This window comes from Nothobranchius furzeri, chromosome 10 (genome assembly GCF_043380555.1).
Source record: "Nothobranchius furzeri strain GRZ-AD chromosome 10, NfurGRZ-RIMD1, whole genome shotgun sequence".
NCBI lineage: Eukaryota > Metazoa > Chordata > Actinopteri > Cyprinodontiformes > Nothobranchiidae > Nothobranchius > Nothobranchius furzeri.
In genome coordinates this window covers 59,794,589-59,809,596 of record NC_091750.1, presented here as the reverse complement: position 1 = coordinate 59,809,596, position 15,008 = coordinate 59,794,589, and positions in this window count along the sequence as shown.

Here is a 15,008-nt window from a genome sequence, read left to right as displayed (position 1 = left end):
TCCCTTTTACTGTCCACAATCCTCGCCAGCACACATAGGTGGGCCCTATATGCAGCATGTCTGAGACATTAGATTGTTGTGTGATTTTTCAACACATTCTCACACCCTAAGCGTTGGAAACAAACGCTTGGCCAGCCACCCTCCAAGTCAGACCCCAGATGCCAAAAGTGCCCTTTTTCGTTACTTATGTGCGAAAAGGGGGTTTCCCCTTTTGTAACTGCAGATCCCAATGCAGCGTAAAACTGACGTGATTAGATATCCGCTGATGCAGCACCGAACCAGCTCGTTTAATCGCACCTAAACCTTAACGTTTCACTATTTATAACCTTCCCCTCACCCTCATCCTAAACTTAACCCTCATTTAACCGATACGGCACCGAACCAGCTCGTTTAACCGCACCTAAACCTTAACGTTTCACTATTTATAACCTTCCCCTCACCCTCACCCTCATCCTAACCTTAACCCTCATTTAACTGATGCGGCACCGAACCAGCTCGTTTAACTGCACCTAAACTTTAACGTTTTACTATTTATAACCTTCCCCTCTCCCTCATTCTAACCTTAACCCTCTTGCTACCTAAAACGTTACTCTCACTGTGATCAAGCGTTTGTTTCCCATGCATTCTGACAGTCAGAGTCTGACTGTTAATCTTCGTATTTGCCGCCCAAGGGGAACGTTAGAACATACCATCTGGCGAGGAAGAGGTCACAAATACCCTCTACTTTTAACCTCCACCGTGGTAGTTGAAACCTCCCCCTCGCGTTACCTCGGTTCAAACCCGACCAATGACGAGGCGGCTCCCGCCGTTCACTTCATAGAGCCGGCTTTTAGAGCGATCGACACATCACTAACGTGTTCGCTAGCAAGAAGGTTAAGGTTAGGATAGGGGTGAGGGGAAGGTTAAATAAGAGGATAAGGTTAAATAAGAGGGTAAGGTTAAGGTGAGGTACAATGAGCTTGTTTGGTGCCCTGGCTGCGGACATCCCATCGCGTCAGTGCAACGCTGCATTGGGATCTGCAGTCAAATAAGGGAAAAACCCCTTTTCGCACATAAGTAACGAAAAAGGGCACTTTTGGCATCAGGGGTCTGACGTGGAGGGTGGCTGAACTAGCGTTTGTTTTTGACCCGCTGGGAGTGAGAAAGTGTTGGATTTTTCAATGTAGACTTCTTACATATTGCACCTTTAACTGAATTAGCTCAGTTTTGTGTGCTGTTTTGATCAGAAGTACAATATAAGTTGATTTAAACTTTGGGTAACATATTGTATCTCATCATTTGCAACATTTTAAATTGATGTCTATAAGTTTTACATTATTTACAGTTGACCCCAACAATTTATTGATGCCTGTTTTCTGCACATCAAGGACCAAGTTTTTCAGTTACAACATGAAGAGTTATTGTGCTTCAGTGCATTTAAAGTTACAATAAATCCTGTACTTTTTAAGAAAAATTGTGGCTGTTCCCTTCTGATCAAACAAGGGCAAAATTAAAAGCTAATTCTGTTAAAACTCAGATTGTATTTATGCTTGTTGGGGTTAGAAAATTGGATTATTCAACAGTTTTTTGTTAAATGCTGCAGAAGCAATAATATTCTGTTATTTAATTAATCTTACAATTTCTCTTATGTTTGTAAAATGATTAAAACAAAAGCTTAGTTTTTTTAATCAACAAGCTTGAGTTCTTCATTGATTAAAAACTGCAGTTATTTCCTATTTTGAAAGAAAACCTTAAAGAAAATTCACGCCAAATCCAAAATACTTTGTGTATTTTAAACATCCCATTAGTGAACTGCAGCTTCGTAGCTGATCTTTGTCGCTCCGCCAGCTGTGCCTGCTTGGACAAACTTTGGAACGCCACACCGGAGATGTCAGATAGAGGGCACACCGAGCCCTCCGAGAGTCTGACTGCTTCTGGGTTCCTCTTTACCGTGACAGCTGGTGTGGTGGCATTGTATGTGACTTCAGTATTGCTCGACTCGAGACCAACAGATGTTCATAAGAGAAATAAACGGTGTGAGGGAGGGGTTGACATTTTTGGAGTTTGTCAGATTGACGCAAGAGAGAAATAAGGAACCACCTTTCGTCAAGCTTTTTACAGGTCTATTGTTTTATGACCTTTATGCATTTGTGCATTTGTGTTCGGTCAGGCCCCTGGGGGCCCCTTGAAGACTTTGAAAGAACAATTTCTTTGGCCTGTTCCTTCTGTTGCTACTAGTCTTCCGTCCTATGTAAGCGCCTTCCAGAAAAGACTCAAGGAAGCTTATCAGTTAGCTCAGCAGCACCTTAGAACTGCTAAGACCTCCATGAAGGTGTGTTTTGACAAAAAAATCTAGCTCCCGTGTTCTGCAGGTGGGAGACAAAGTGTTACTTCTAAGTCCTACTGTTGGTTCCTCGCTGTCTCCTAGGTTTGAGGGTCCCTTCAAAGTAATGTCCAAACTGGATGAACGAAATTATGTTATAAAGACCCCTTTGATGCGTAGAAAGACCAAAGTGTGCCACATCAACAGGCTTAAGTTATTTTGTAGTAGAGACACGATCCCCTCTTAGTCTGGTGTTGTAGCCTTCGCTGTTATTTCTCAACCACCAGATGATCTGGAGATATCCTCTCCTGCTATTGCTATCGGCCCTCCTGCTACTCCTCGTCTGTGCAGTTCTGAAACCCTCAAAAACCTTTGTAACTGCTTAGAACATCTCTCTCCATCCCAGCAAGTAGAATTGCAAGAATTAATCCACTCCTTTCCTGAGCTGTTTTCAGATACTCCTTCCCAGACTCATCTCATCACTCATGACATCACCCTTTTGGACCTTATTCCTGTACGGATGCACCCCTACCGCGCTAGTCCTCATAAGCATGAGTTAATGAAACTAGAGATAAATTATTTGCTCAAGAACGGCCTAGCAAAGCCAAGTACCAGCTCTTGGAGCTCAACCTGCCTGTTAGAAAACAAGCCTGATGGTACTTATAGGTTTGTAACAGACTACCTCAAATTAAACGCTGCTATGGTTCCTGACTCACTCCCTTTGCCGCAGATAGACGACTGTGTCGATAGTGTGGGTATGGCGTCTTTTGTTTCCAGACTGTCGTCGTCGTCTTCCTCCGCTTATCCGGGTCCGGGTCGCGGGGGCAGCATCCCAACTAGGGAGCTCCAGACCGTCCTCTCCCCGGCCTTGTCCACCAGCTCCTCCGGCAGGACCCCAAGGCGTTCCCGGACCAGATTGGAGATGTAACCTCTCCAACGTGTCCTGGGTCGACCCGGGGGCCTCCTGCCGGCAGGACATGCCCGAAACACCTCCCCGGGGAGGCGTCCAGGAGGCATCCTGACCAGATGCCCAAACCACCTCAACTGGCTCCTTTCGATCCGGAGGAGCAGCGGTTCTACTCCGAGTCCCTTCCGAATGTCCGAGCTCCTCACCCTATCTCTAAGGCTGAGCCCGGCCACCCTACGGAGGAAACTCATTTCGGCCGCTTGTATCCGCGATCTCGTTCTTTCGGTCATTACCCAAAGCTCATGACCATAGGTGAGGATTGGGACGTAGATCGACCGGTAAATCGAGAGCCTGGCTTTCTGGCTCAGCTCCCTCTTCCCCACGACAGATCGGCTCAGCGTCCGCATCACTGCAGACGCCGAACCAATCCGCCTGTCGATCTCCCGATCCCTCCTACCCTCACTCGTGAACAAGACCCCGAGATACTTAAACTCCTCCACTTGAGGTAGGACCTCTCCCCCGACCCGGAGGTGGCAAGCCACCCTTTTCCGGTCGAGAACCATGAGAACCGTGTTTCCAGACTGGACCTTCTAAAAGGCTACTGGCAAGTCCCGTTAACCCCTTTTGCCTCTAAGGTCTCTGCTTTTGTGACTCCTGACAATCTCCTACAGTATACAGTGTTGCCCTTCAGCATGAGAAATGCTCCGGCTACCTTTCAGAGGCTCGTAAATCAAGTGTTAGGTGATGTACCCAACTGTAGCGCATATGTGGATGACATAGTAATTTATACTTCATCATGGGATCATCATATCCAGACCCTTAAGCAAGTGTTCGAATGCCTAAACACTGCTAACCTCACTGTGAATTTAGCTAAGTGTGAGTTTGTGAAAGCTACGGTTTGCAATTTGGGCAAGGAAGTGGGTCATGGTAAAGTACGGGCTTTATCCGACAAAATCCAAGCCATGGTCTTTTTTCCGCCTCCAACCACCCGCCATGAGCTTCGAAGATTTCTCGGCATGGCTGGGTTCTATAGATGTTTCTGCCGCAACTTCTCAGTGGTAGCTCAGCCCCTTACTGATATGCTCAGTACTCGCGTCCCTTTTTCCTTGACCCCGGAATGTCAAACTGCTTTTGTGTCTCTGCAAAAACTACTCTGTTGTGCTCCTGTTCTAGCAGCTCCAGATCTCACCCGGTCTTTTAAGTTGGAGGTTGACGCCAGCCAAGCAAGGGCTGGAGCTGTCCTCATCCAGGAGGATGACACCGGGCTTGATCACCCAATACTTCTCTCGGAAGTTCAACTGCACACAACTTCACTATTCAACCATCGAAAAGGAAACTATAGCACTCATCTGGGCTCTGCAACATTTTCATGTTTATGTTGGAAACAGTTCATTTACCACTATCATTTTTACAGACCACAACCCTCTCGTGGGGGGATGGGGGGTCGGGTACGTACGTTCGCCACTAGATGCCCCCCCCCCCCCCCCCCCCCCCCCCCCCGCGGCTTCCTCCTCATCCGGTTCCCTTCACAGCTGTTCTCAATTTGCTCTGGGGAGATCGAAAGTCAAGGTCAAGAACCAAGAACGTTCTGAAGTCGAGAAGCCAAATTGTCAAATCCTAAATATACAAAATCCGAAAGAGTGTGTAAACCGAAGACTAGCGAGCAAAACGAGTTTTACCAAAAGCACACGAGGAGAAGAGAATAGTATTAACTCAAAGAGTCTACACTACCCTGGACCTTCTCCCTGAATGGAAGGAGAGGCGAGCCTTTTAATACAGTGACCAGGTGATGATTAAATTGAGAACAGCTATGAAGGGAACCGGATGAGGAGGGAGCCGCGGGGGCCATCTAGTGGTGAACGTACATAACACAGGCAGGAATAAAGCCAGTCAGATTCATGTAGACAGCTATATTAGAAGCAGCCAGGGAAAATGGCAGCCTGTAAATTTGTTCAGACAGAGGGTTAAAATAATGAGCTATTGCTTGTTAGTGGTGCCATGTGTTTGTGCCTCAGGTGCTAACATAGCAAACTATAGTTGTAAATGTGAGGGCAACTTTTAAAGCCAAATAAATTTTAATTAATTAATTAATTAATTTATTTATTTGGAATAAAACCTGCTGGTGTTGGCACAGGGATTTCAGTGAATTCAAATACGTGAAATATTTCTCCTCTTTTAGTTGATAAGAAGGGAAATTAATATGTTTTTAAAGGTGTAGAACACTGAAAAACATTTTTTATGATTATTTGTGGTTGTAATCAGCCACTCTGGATTTCTCATGCAGGCTGAACTTGAAAATTGTCTCCTACAGGATTTACATTAAGGGAGGGAGACCAGTGGAAGGGAGCTAAAAAAGCTTGAAAACACAGTCGGATGAAGATAAGTAATTGTGTGTGTGTGTGTGTGTGTGTGTGTGTGTGTGTGTGTGTGTGTGTGTGTGTGTGTGTGTGTGTGTGTGTGTGTGTGTGAGCTCTCTGTAGTATATGAAACACCAGCAGCTGTATGTTTCCATATTCCAATCTGCTGTTGTCAAACCCTGCTGGGGTTGCACAGAAAGAGCTAGGATGTAACAGCTGGAGCTCTGACTATACTTTATGGTTTCTGTGTGTGTGTGTGGTGGTGGTGGTGGTGGTGGTGGTGGTGGTGGTGGTGGTGGGGGGGGGTGTTGTGTGTGGGTGGGTGCGTACGTGTGTGTGTTGTCCCCTATTAACAACCTTGATAATATTTGAGATTTAAAAGTGAGAAATATAGTTCCATCTGAATCACAATTATCTCATGAATACATTCATACAGAAAACCTTTGATTATTATTATTATTATTATTACTATTATTATTTGCATATTAGCCCCTTCACCTTCATTTCAGCAGCACCTATGTTTTTGAGGAGAATAAGTTTATTTTTTAATGAAGGTTTAACAAATATTATCCATACTTCATTTTGATTTTAGCTCTAAATAACCACATATCTGATGCTTTGAGCAAAAATGACAAAAATATCAATATTAAAATAATTTGTTACAATTTGCAAGCACATCTTTATTTGGTCATGACCTCTGAAGGACACACTCCTACCTCTTTTAAAAGTGAAACTTTCTGGTAGTTGTTTTATAAACAGTATACAAACTTGATAATGTAAAAGCAAAAAAATTCCTTGATTTTTTATTTATTTTGGCTTGTTTTTGTGACCCCAGGGTTCTCTGTTGCACAGCATCTAGAGATAAAATAATAATTCATTTCTCATCCAGTATAGGCATAAACATGTTTACGGTAGACCATATTGATTCTAATGTTATGAAGTATTGACCCTTTGCAACAACGTCACCTAATCACGTGGGTCCACCATGCTGGACGGCAAAAGCATGTAAACAGTGAGCGACACAATTACTAAGCAAAGGTAAAAGTAGAGCCTGAAATTGTTTTTGCGATCAAAACAAAAACAAAACTCCTCCAGCATTCCTTCAACTAGTTCATGCCCAGTTCAGTTATCAGAAGAAGTAGCGCATCTAGCGGGGGCTCATAGAGAGCTTTATGTTAACTAGCTTACCAACGTTAGCTTACGTTCTCTCTGCAGCTGTGGCTGACTTTGCCCCTCTGGATTTATAACTTTATGTTGTAAACATCGTTTAACTTTACACCAAAGCTGATTTTTAAAAAGTCCGGATCCCTACCAGTTTCTGTTGCTGGTGGTGTTACCGGGTTCAGCTGCTGCTCTCACACTGGAATGAGAAGATCTCTGAACGGCGACACTCATATAAATAAATAACGTAATTTTAACACATGTAATCATACATCGGAGCTTTAATATTGTTAATAATTGTCTCGCTTTACCCTGCAGTGGACAGAGCGCAGCCTCCGTGGTGAAATACCCATCCATCAGGATTATCATTAACTTGTATAAACAAACACATCACATTTATCCCTGTCCCTGTTTTCCTTGTGAAATAAATGAACGTTAATTTTACCCAGTAAAAACATGTTCGCTGCAAATCTGAGGGCTGCTAGTCCGCTTGATTGATTGATCGCTGCAGTTCATCTCTGTCCTCAGTCTCCATCAAAGTTATTAAAAAGATAAAACGAGTTGAGTTTACATCCTTGTCTCTTAGTGCAGCCAACCACGCAGCAAGCGAAAACCATTTTACTGTCAAATCAACTAAATAAAAGCGATAAAAGGTTACAAACTGGCTTGTTTTGACTACTTTCACTGGAGTTTCTACGGGTGTAAACGGTCTTTTTGCCGTCCATCATGGCGAAGGGGGCAGTCACATGAGTGGCATGACGTCACTTGCAAAGGGTCGATATTTAGGTTTTATAATACTTTTGAATTACCACTAAATGACTCAACTCTGCCCCCTGCTGACTTACATTGGTAACTGTCGTCTTTGTAAAATGTGAACTGTGAATGTTTCCCGGCCCAACCAATAAATGTAGTAAATGAGAATGATTGTGAAACATTTTAATAATGGAGCAGTCTAGAAATAAGATGTTTTAAAGGCCCCCTAGTGTCCATTTAGCAGAACCAAAAGCAAAACTTATCTCCTTGCTGAGCGATTGTCTTTTTAACATTTTAATCTAACAACTGAAATGTCTCCCCAGCCTTCATTAGTGTCTACAGGAGCGATTCATCACAAAATCAAACACAACGCTTTCACTGCAGGATTTTAAATCAGCCCTTAAAATCCACTTTTATCGGCTAGCTTTCCCCCAACACTGACACTGGCTTTTATACTTTTATCCTCTGTATGGCACACTTTTTAATTGCTTTTATTTGTCAGTTTTTCTTTTTACAGATTTTTATCCTATATGTTGTTTTTATTACTCTGTTTTTTATGTCCCACTCAGCACCTTGGGCCTCTGCTAAGGATGTAGAAGATTTTCTATAAATAAAATAAATGAAAATGAAATAAAATTAAATCAGCTGTGTTCTTGATCTAAAACATGCAGGAAACATGCTGGAAGCAGACTGTAGCACCAGGTGTGTCGGCTCCCTTTGTTTTTCTACAAATCAACAGACTGGACATGCACTCTGAAGTTGCAAATGCTGTAATCTGGGGGTCTGAGTGACATTTCATTAACCTTGTAGGGGTCATTTTAGAACAGACGGGTTCAAGAAAATTGCTTAAAAATATAAAAATGTTGTATTCATTTAAAATAATTTCAGAATTACCTTTTCTCTTAAATACAATCTTACAGCATTCATTTACAGCAAGTTAGGCCTTCAGAAATATTTTACTGCTATGCTTTTGTAGCTCTTTCTTTAACCCACTTACCACTGAGGTCAAAGTTCATCTTTAACTCTTTTGTTCAGCTCATCTTCTTCGGAACAAAGATGGCAGGACTTTAATAAGGAATAATTTACTCCTCTGAAGACAGCGCACATGTGTTCATGACACGTCTGAATGTCCTCAGGTGACACAGGCAGTGTATTTCTCCCTCCTGTGAGTCTGCGGGACAAACAGTGTGACAGAAAAGGGTTTTTTGTCCCTTTAGTGTCTCGTTCAAGCAGATCAGATGAACCAGGCTTACGGTTGTTTCCTCTTTCTGTCTGTCATCCTGACTGTTTACCTAAATTTGCCACGACTCTGGAAAACATTTCTATTCCCCACTGGGATCTCTCACTGTTATTTCCCCTTCAAAACATTTTTCCTTCTTTATCTTTCTTTGTTTCTTCTTAACCTTCCCCTTGTGTTTCCTTTTGTTCTCTATTCCTCTCCCCCTCCATCTTTTCTTCTTTATCAAGAACAAAAACGTAAGGTAAACAGCTGACTCTTAATACGACTCAAAACATTTTTCTTCCTCTCATTCTGATTCCTGTCACACTCAGTCTGCAACTTTAGCGAGTTCAAACAATCAGGCAAGCTTTGGGTGACGCTGAGATATATCTGGCACCCGAATGGTTAATTTCCTCTGCAAACTCATCATCTGAAAGCCCTCCGCACCACTAAACAGTGTTCGCAGCCAAGGCAAGCAAGTGCACCAACAATAGCTGGCAGGTGTAAACTTACTGAAAAAGCTGCCAACTGTTAATTGTGAGCCGGATGAGGAAGAATAATAGACGTTTATGTGCATGCAGACATTTGCGGCCCTCCCGATGGGATCTTTGGCTGAGGTTTGCAGGGGCTTGTAAAGCAAAATAAATAGATTGAAAGTATGAACTGAAGTCAGGAAGCTCAGGGTAACTCCTGACATTTATCTGTAAGATCCAGATGGAAAAAAAAAACATGCATTTTTATTTTCACCTGGGAACACAAAGCATCACCAATCAGAATTCACTTTTAAAGCTGGTCTCTCAGAAAAAAACACCTCATAAACGAGAAAAAGTCTCACATGCACAGGAAAGATTCAAGATCCACGAAGAAAAGCTGCAGCTGGGTGTTAAACCTGCAACCATATTGTCAGTGCAGCCAAGTGCTCCAATATGCAAACCAGCTCCAACACATCCTCCACTTTTATATTTAGCTCTTGTTCTGTTGGTTCTGATTCTGCTCGATGTCAGTTCACGCCTCAAAAAGCTTTTACTTTTGCAGATTAGCTCAGTTTGTAGCCACATTTCTTCACCTTCACTGTAGAGAGTTTGGCATGTACTGATTTTAGTGGTGGATCTATAAAATGTTATATGAGGGGCAAAGAAAGGGCAAAAGGTTTAAGCAGGGTTCCACCAATGCTGGGATTCCTGATTGAAGTTCCCTATATGTAAAAGTGAACAAAATATCTATTAAACACTTTTTTTTACTATTTTTAACTATTTATTGTGTCATTATTTTATCTCAATAAATGAATCATTTTAGGTATAAATGAGAAAATCAAATGTTCCCCAAAATAAATACCTAAATAAATAAATATAGACGATAAATTAAGCTTAATCCCACCTTTCCATCGGGTGCGTAATCATTGCATAATGTAATAGAGGTGTTTTAACCGCAATCTCAGCAGCATGGCCCTTCAAACCGGGATCATCTGAGAAGTGAAACGGTAGTGAAAGCGTTCTATCAAGCTAGTCTCGAGTGTCGGGACAGGGAGGACAAGGACACCTAGGAGGGAGAAACATGGAATGAACTGGGGAGACAAGGGACACAGGACATGACATCAAGAGGTCATGAAATTCTTGAAAATTTGCAAGACCCTGCGTGACTTTGATAATAATCAAGGGGAACGATGCAATGCCTATCTGATAGGGCTGTGCTTTATTTCCTGTTCTGTTTACCTTGGCTACAGAAGTTTCACATGTAATTAAAGTTAAAGTCTCATTAGTCATCACACACTGGTGAAATTTATTTTTGCATTTGATCCATCCCCGTGGGGAGAGGAGAGCCGCAGCTGTGGCTGCGCTCATGAACTATTTGGTGGTTTAACCCCCCAATCCAACCCCTTAAACTGAGTATCAAGCAGGGAGGCATATGACGCAACCAGAATTTGAACCCATGTCTCCCAGTGCCACGCCAGACACTCTACCACTAGGCCATTGAGAAGGTCATGTGTGTAATTATGTACATTTTTACTAGTTAAGCACTTGGAAATCAGGATTTTACTTTTATTTTGAAAGTTGCTGAATGTTTTACACTGTTTACATGTTTAACTTCCTGTTTGTTCTGATTTGATCTGCTGAGCTTGACACATTCTAGAAAGCATAGAACAACAACAAAAAAAAAAAGACTCAAGGAGGGATGCATCCAAATCCTGACTTTTTGTTGCCAGTGTAAACATTCATCCACTATAAGACGGCAGCCAACAGGGCTTGGGATTGTGTTATGGCCAGTGCGGCCACTGTGTTGAAAGCCTCCTTCCTTGTTGCTTGCTATTTCAGACAACAATGCGTTCAGTCTCTGTCTTAAGGCTTCATTTACTCTTAACGTTAATGTGATTGGTCTTTACTCAACCATCATTCCTGTGTTGTGAGGCACAACAGTGCAACACGTGATTGCCAGGGAAAAATGGTGGAAAACGAGCTAACTTTTCACCGTTTTCCTGCTTGGAGGCGTAACCAAGGAGATCATGTATTCAACGTAACGAAGTCTCATCGGCTCGCTTGGATCGCAGCTGTAAGATGACAAACATCACCTTGGGTCTTTCAAATAGATCCAAACTGTTTATAATGCTGATTTAGTCCACATACCGACCCCTGGCTTCCCTATTTAACATATTTCTGTATTTCCCCGCATCCTTTTCTGGATTTTAACATGTTGTTTATTAGGTTGTTTCTCCCAAATCAGTGTCTTCTCTTCTCCACCATTTGTTTACACTCATGAGGCTATCAGCATGGCCGACACATCCCAGAATGCAATGCCCTATTGCTGCGTACTATGCCTCATGGACGTTATGCGATGCTAATGCATCTTGTGGAAAGGCCAGTTAAGTTGTATTTCAAGGAAATAAGTGTGGATGTGGTGGGGGGTAAGCCCCCCTCAACCCCTGCCCCCAACCCTAGATCCGCCCCTGCTCATAAACCATGACTGGAGTTAAATAGACTCTTTGCCATTGTAAGCTTTTCCTGCATTTAGTTCACCAGACACAAGTCCTACTACAGCAACCTTGCTTGCATCAAACATTGGCTTCATGCTAAATCAGAGACTTGAGAACCACAAGTGAATCAGGCACTTTTTGATGTTTAAACACAGTTATGTGTCTCCCCCCCCCCCCCTTTTAAAATCACACAAATTACTCTGAAAAGAAGCCAAACTCTGTGCCTTCTGCAGTCCTTTCAAGACAAACACACTACTCAATATTTCCTGACCCTTTCCTTGACAGAGCGAAACATGCCCCCCATGTGCTTCAGATTTATGACTGCTTTAATACATACGGGTCACGTGGTGAAGCTCTGCAGCTGTGATAAATGGCCGGCTTTCAGTGTCCTGGAATTTGGTAAAAGGCAAGAAGAAATCGCGGGTGGGAAAGGACGCTTGGGAGAGGAGTTTTCATTTACAGCATGTCCGGTGGGAGAGTCATACAGCAAGGTGAAGGGAAAAAAGAAAAAAGAAGCAGAAAAAAGGAGGAATGTTTGTGTTGATGGATACTTTAGGTTATGATGTGATTGTCGAAAAGGCATAGAGGGGAAATGTAAGGCAGGAAACGGTTTAATGCATCAGAAGGTTAAAATAAAATAGAAGAGAAAATCAAGCAAAGTAACAAACAAAATAAGATGAATGTTTGTGAAACAGAAGACAAAAAGAGCCATAACATTTCAGGAAAAAGCCCTTTTCCAAGAAAGGATAGTGGAAAAAGGTTTTATTATCTGGTTCTGACTTGATTTTGTACTTTCTATAGACCCGGTACTTTCACAAAAATAAAAAAAGCGGCCATGATTGGACTCTAGAGGCAGGGATCCAAATAAAAACAGGCAAACTGGAGTTTTTATATGTTTACCAGAAAAAAACAAGATGCAGAAAAAGTGACAGATTTGCACACAAAGACACACCGTGCAGATTTACCCAACATACCTGTCCTGCCTACATGCTTTTTTCTGAGGGATTTTTTTTTACCCCTGACTAATGTGTTCCTAAAAAGTCACATTTTCTCCCCGTTTGCCTTTTTATAAAGAAAAATCCGGTTTGAATTGACTTTTTGGTTGAGACATTCTCAAGTCAGTTCTGACATGAGATTAAGTTAATCTGCAACACAGCGGGACAGCTCCAGTGGGGTGAGCATTGGATTTGTTGTAAACAGCATTTCTCCCTGTTAAGAGTGCTCCATGGTGGCTTCTTTTGGCAGTAGGGTGTGTGTGTGTGTGTGTGTGTGTGTGTGAAGTACCTGTCATGGTAAGCTTACACAGCTATAAACAGAATGCATGTTGATTACATGCTGGAGACATTAAATGATCTGTTTCATGGGGGTAAGAACTTCTCCATGCTGGAGAGATTAGGCTGATATGTCAACCACATGTGAACAACAAAGCGTGCCTCTTTACTTTAAAGTAATCTTGTCAGAGAGCTGCAAATACCATTTCTATAACACAAATGTGTTTCATGCAAACAATTTTAAGCTGTTTAAGCTGTCATGCAGTGTTCTCATGTTCCATGCTTAGGTGGAACGTGCTCCTCAAATATTAAAAACCTAAGAAGGCACGGAAACATCGACGCGTGAGCACGTCTGATCCCTTCCTGCACCAATCTCAATGCAAATGAAACGTTGGCCTGCTACCTCGTCTTAAATAGCTTTGCAAATCAAAATCAGAAAGTGTGCATTGACTGCACAAAGAGAAAGAAAGAGTCATTGAAACAACTACAAATTGACCAAAGTCATTATTGTTTGAATGCTGTTAAGCATTCAAACTATTGTTTTCCTGTTTCTCTTTATTGTTTGAATGCTGTTAAGCATTCAAACTATTGTTTTCCTGTTTCTCTTTATTCTTCTTCTTCTTATTCTGCTTCCGTACACTTTTTGAACCGCTTCTTCTCCTTCAAATTTTGAGCTATTTCAACTATTTTATACCAAAACGTTCAGCTCGTTTAGCTCTTTCCGGCTATTACTTTTGGCATTGATATCTTTAAAATTTTTCGAGTTATTAAGCTTTTTCTGCAAAAAATTTCCCATTGAAATGAATGGGATTGGTCAATTTTCAGCAAATTCCTATCACCTTTTTGACCTAAAACTCTACTGGGTTCCTTTTAAGTCAGAGAGTTCATTCGAAGTTTAACAAACTCACAAGACTTTCCTGTTTAACATATTAAAGAGGCTTTTTGATATCTTTTACGGTTTTTCTAAAATCGCAGGTAGAAGTTGAGGTACGACTTGAAATTTTCAGAAAAATTCACAAAAGTTATAATGGGGAAAGATAGGAGCAGTGATCCTCCCTTGCTCCCTTTCTGGCATTGTAGCAAGAGAACCGTAGGTCCGATTGAAATGAAACACACACTGGCTTACAGCTAACAAAAATACCTTCGTTTTGAGCTATAATCCATGACTGTACTCCAAACATTGTGGTCGTACGGTTAACTTGTTTGAAAAAATTCAAATTTAAAAAAATGTCTCTCCCCACTGTAAACTGAAGATTCCGCACTCTAACTTTTGAACTTCACATCTTCTGTGAACAACTCTTTACTACCCCCAGACCGTTTGGACTACCAAAACAAATTATAACTCAAAAAGTAGGAATTTTTGTCAGCTTTTCAGAATGGGTTTCATTTTCTCTGTAGGTGTTACCGTTCTTTAGCTACAAGCCTCAGAAGGAGGAGAGACCCAGATTCTGTCTCATTGAAACCCATGTTAAAGGAAGAGAGATTTTCTCCTGAGATCGGCTTCACACAGCTAAAAGTTTCTCGTCATAGCTTCAAGATAATTCATGGTAGGCACAAACAAATCGGCACAGATGATCATCAAAGTCTTCTGCCACTCACGCTTTTTGAATTTTTCAAATCGGTGCAGTACTTTTCGAATGGTGATGAGAAGTTTGACAGGTCCAATTTCACTTCTGAAGGACAGATTTTAAGGCTTCTCTCATTAACAGGAGTACAGCTGCAGGCCTCCAACAGCCAAGGGGAAAAGGCGGGAAAACAGTGCTGCTCTCTGATTGGTTGAGAGTGTTCAACCATTTTCTATCCAATCAGGATCCAGCACCCACACAAATGACACATCAAATCGACCAGTTTGGTCTCAGGAATCTTGTATTCAATTTTAAATGCGTTATCTGTTACCATGGCAACACAAGAAGCTACATATCACTTTAATCAAGTCTCATAGGAATGAATATTAAAAAGCTGAATGTTGAGCCAATAACAGACTCCTGTTTTTGATCTTTTTGAACCATTTGTACTTCAAACTAGAAACATGTTCAATTTGATTGACCGTCAGAAGGTGGGAAAGTGCCC